Source organism: Palaemon carinicauda, chromosome 45 (assembly GCF_036898095.1).
Source record: "Palaemon carinicauda isolate YSFRI2023 chromosome 45, ASM3689809v2, whole genome shotgun sequence".
NCBI classification, from domain to species: domain Eukaryota; kingdom Metazoa; phylum Arthropoda; class Malacostraca; order Decapoda; family Palaemonidae; genus Palaemon; species Palaemon carinicauda.
The window spans coordinates 27284856-27289142 of NC_090769.1; the positions used below are offsets into that span (position 1 = coordinate 27284856).

Here is a 4287-nt window from a genome sequence, read left to right on the forward strand (position 1 = left end):
AAATCCAAAGAAATATTTTGCAATTCCAAATTATAAAAGGGCTCAGTGCGCAGGCCAATATTCACCTCGTCACAACTCTCAAAATTTACATTTTGGTCCAATTATATTATTATTATTATTATTATTATTACCTCGGCCAAGGAGGTCATGTTTTCACTTCTGTCTATTTGTTTGTCACCAACCTAACACAAAAAGTTACGGCCGAATTTTGATCAACGTACTACAAATATATCAAAAATTATGTATTTAGACCAAATCTCTCTCTCTCTCTCTCTCTCTCTCTCTCTCTCTCTCTCTCTCATGTCAGTGATATGAATCATCTGTGTACGTATTATTTTGCCAAAGATTGCAGAATTACTCGGAATAGATATACAAGTAAAACACTATATATATATATATATATATATATATATATATATATATATATATATATATATATATATATATATATATATATATATATATATATATAGTGTGTGTGTGTGCGTGTGTGTTTGTGTGTGTATGCCTCTTTTCCACATATATAATAGAAAGATAGTTAAACTATCACTAAAGCGATCGCATGGTAGTTCTAAGAAAGAAGTCGATGAATCTAATAATAGCTTGTATTCTCTTTCGCCGTAAAGTTGTCTTTTAAGAAATGGACCTAGCGAGCGATCGTTGCGTTGTTATAAGGAATACACTGCCTTCCTCTGTTTAGAGTCCTTGGCTTGGCATGGCGAAGTTTTCTCAGGCTGCCTTGCCGTGATGGTAACCAGTTGGGTGGTTGGTGGTGACCGGTATATAGCATATATCGCGGTTCGTATTGTTGGTAAGTAAAGACCTGCGTTAAGTTGATTTTAACTGTGTAAGTTTCTATTTCTTTGATATCGTTTGGTTTTTATTGTAGGTATGGTGATAAGTTATTTCTGTTCACATAAAGGTTACTCATATACCCATGTCTTAACATACTGGCTTGTTATATCTGTATACTGAATGAATTCTAAATACCTATGTTTTAACATCTGTTTATTTGTTTTTCAGTAAAGAAGTCTTTGATCCCCTGATTACCTGTGCGTTTCAAACCCAAACTGTACGGAAATCCTAGATTAGAGCTGATGTAACCTGTATTTTCCCAGCATGCAGACCCGCATGTAGCTAACTACAGACTGATTGACGAGTGATGACGGCGCTGGAATCCTGGTGAAGTATTTTTCGCTCTGAACTAAAAGGCAAGTATAGTTTTAAGTTTCTTCTTTTAAAAATTTTTAAGCAAGCTAGTCCTCCCCGATTGGGGGCGGCGCCCCCAATCAGGGAGGACGTTCCCTATACCGCACGGTAGACCATGAAGGTCTACCGTGCGGTATAGGGAGGCTTGCTTTTTAACCCTTTTGTGTAATTTCGGTAAGTGTTCAAGCTTTTTTTTGTAATTTATTTAGGTTCTTCCATTTACTTAGTTTGTTGAGCTCAAATTTAAAGTAAAGTTTTCTATCGTATCAGTCTCAAATTTAAGAATTTTTTTTTCTTGTATCCTTCTTATAAAAAGTTATACTTCTAAGTTCTATATTATAAGATCGCTAATCCTATTGGTAAATGGATGTATGCCATGAAAAAATTTGGTTATTTTAATATATGTAAGTTTGGTTTAATATTTCACTCTAGATATCGGTCGTTTATGTAGGGATACCAAACTTTTACAAGAAACACTTCTGATAATTGATGATCTTTTTCAGATTGGATGGCGCAACTTCAGGACAGTGATTTAAAAGACTAATTCCATGGATCTTAGACTTAAATTTCTACCCATGACGCTTTGGTTGAAGGATTGTTATAAATCCTGTAAGGATCTCTTATAAAGCTGGTGGATCATTACTGGAAATGCTGCTACAAATGGATAAAGCTCTCCATTGGAGAACCGGGTTGTCTGGAAGATTTGGCTCAGTAATTGTTGGAAACTCCGGTAGATAGGTTACTGGAAGTTATAACCAACCTGGATTTGATATGCAAATTTTGTTGGAATGGCTTTAATATGATGCAAATTAACACTATCTTGTCAATTAACGCTAACGCTTTTGATGAAAAATATTAAAACTTTGCAAAATTGTCTCTTCTATCGGCTTAAAATCCTGGTACATTAGCTGTTGAAGAATATTTTGACCTATTTCGGTTATCCCTCTGCCATCAAGGTAGTTGATCCTGTGCAGTGGGCGTAACTAGTGAGTGAAAGGCCATATAAATCTTATAGATTAGAGTTGTTGGTAATGGCCTACCTCTACTCGCTTGACAATTTCCTACTACTATGAATCCCTATGCACTGGGGGTTGGGGGTGGGGGTGGGGCGAGGTTAAAAGAAAATTACTTAAATTGGCTCAAGGTTCTGTGAAATGTCGCTGGTCAGTTATAAGGCCAATTTTGGTTATAGTATATTCTGTCTGTTTTGTATGGTTAGGAAAAATAAAATTTGACATTTATATTTCACCTTTTTAAGCTGCCCTTTAACATTAGTCCCTCTTTTCATATAAAAGGTTTTTTTCAGGGAAGTGGTAAACAGATTGCTGTGAAAATATTAATTAATTTTCATATGAGGGTTTGAATTTTAATTTTCAATTTAATTTTCGCAGTTTGTTAAAGATTAAAAGGGAAATAACTATATAGTTTTGACCGGTTCGTCCGTATTGGCCACTTAAGTCTGAGGCTGAAAACTGATGCTTGGCAAATTGCCACTTACGCAATTACTAATAAACTTAAATTAATTTGGCATATATCTATATGAAGTTAGATGTTGGATAAGCATGATAGGTATGTCTAATCTTTTAAGTACAAGGAATTTCTTATTGTAATTTTGCTGCTTACTCAATGGCTCTTATTTATGATAAGAAGCCGGAGTAAAATTTTCATCATAAACCACGTAAGTGGCTCATTAGGGCCCATTAACTTTTACTTGCTCCATGAAAATGCATAAATTTTCTCTTAAACTTTAGATTTTTGTCTAACTTTGAAGAAAATAGATATGGCATTTTTCGTGAAGCTTTGAGCTGCAGACTTGTGTTTTTTATTTTTTTTTTTCGAAAGTCATTGAGAGCTAAAGAATTTCCAGTTAATTTAAGTACTTTATCTTTGAAATCTACACCCCTTGAAACTCGTAATTGCCATTTTGATCCGGTAAATAATATGGTTGGGTTCAATTTTTTATGATTTGGATTTATACACTAATAAATTTAGGAATACACACATTGGGGATATATATTTGCACTATATGGGAGTATAGATTTGGGACCTTTTTAATGTGGGAATACAGATTTAGTACAGTTCTAATTTTATTTTCCTGAACTGTAATAACCTGGGTCCAAATTCTATCAATAGGATTCGAAAGGGGCTGAAGTCGCTAAAGAGAAGTAGAATTCTCAGCAATGACAGCCATGTGTATTTAAGAATCTTGTTATAAATTTGGAAAATATGTAAAATTGACATACTTCGCACATGTGTATGTCCTTTTCAATTTTGGGGTGGGAAGTCTTTAATGCGCGTACTTAAACTTTTTTTTTTTTTTTTTTTTTTTTTTTTTTTTTTTTTTTTTTTACATTCTCTCTCTCTCTCTCTCTCTCTCTCTCTCTCTCTCTCTCTCTCTCTCTCTCTCTCTCTCTCTCTCTCTCTCACTGTGGTTTGAGGTAGAGGGCCCCATAATTGGGAGAATTGCAAGTGATTGCTTCTAGACACAATGGTCTTATGAAGAAATATTGGTTCAGCTGGATATAACTGTGACGATTACTGTAATAGTTATTTTGTTCAAGGGACTTCATTTCGATCACGATATTGAAGTTTGATGCTGGGCTTGAATGTACGTTAATACTGTTTTCAGCTGTTCAATGAACAGTAATTTGAATATGAAACTTTGGTTAGCCGTAAATTTCAATTTTTGACTTTTTTAAAAGATGCCAATATAGTTGTTACCTAAGCATAAAACAATTGAAAGGGTAACTTTGGTTGCTTATAACAATCTTATGGAAAGTGGCGGGTCTGATTTGTAATGACTACTTTTTGGTATGTAACTTTAATAGGCACTCGAGATGATGGTTAATGGTAGATGGAGATGGTTTGGGGATGCTCTTCGCACTCAAGGGGTTATTTCACTTAACTTTCAAATAGGCTCCAGTAGGCACTAGAAGAGTTGGAAGACCTAGGCCTACATGGCTTGAGTACAATGAAGTGTGAAGTGGGAGATGATGAATGGAGGGGTGTTTATCTAAAAGCTCGAGACGACTGGTGAAATCTAGCCGAGGCACTTCGCGTTAATAGGCGTAGGAGATA

General features: G+C 34.9%; 1 long non-coding RNA gene across 1 annotated transcript; it reads left to right on the forward strand.

The window, feature by feature from the left end:
* The first annotated feature begins 712 nt into the window (after positions 1-712).
* LOC137634779 (uncharacterized) lies at positions 713-2083 on the forward strand. The gene is made up of 3 exons (XR_011042570.1): positions 713-811; positions 1024-1211; positions 1713-2083. It is a non-coding gene; the product is annotated as an uncharacterized lncRNA (long non-coding RNA).
* The last annotated feature ends 2204 nt before the right edge of the window (positions 2084-4287 follow it).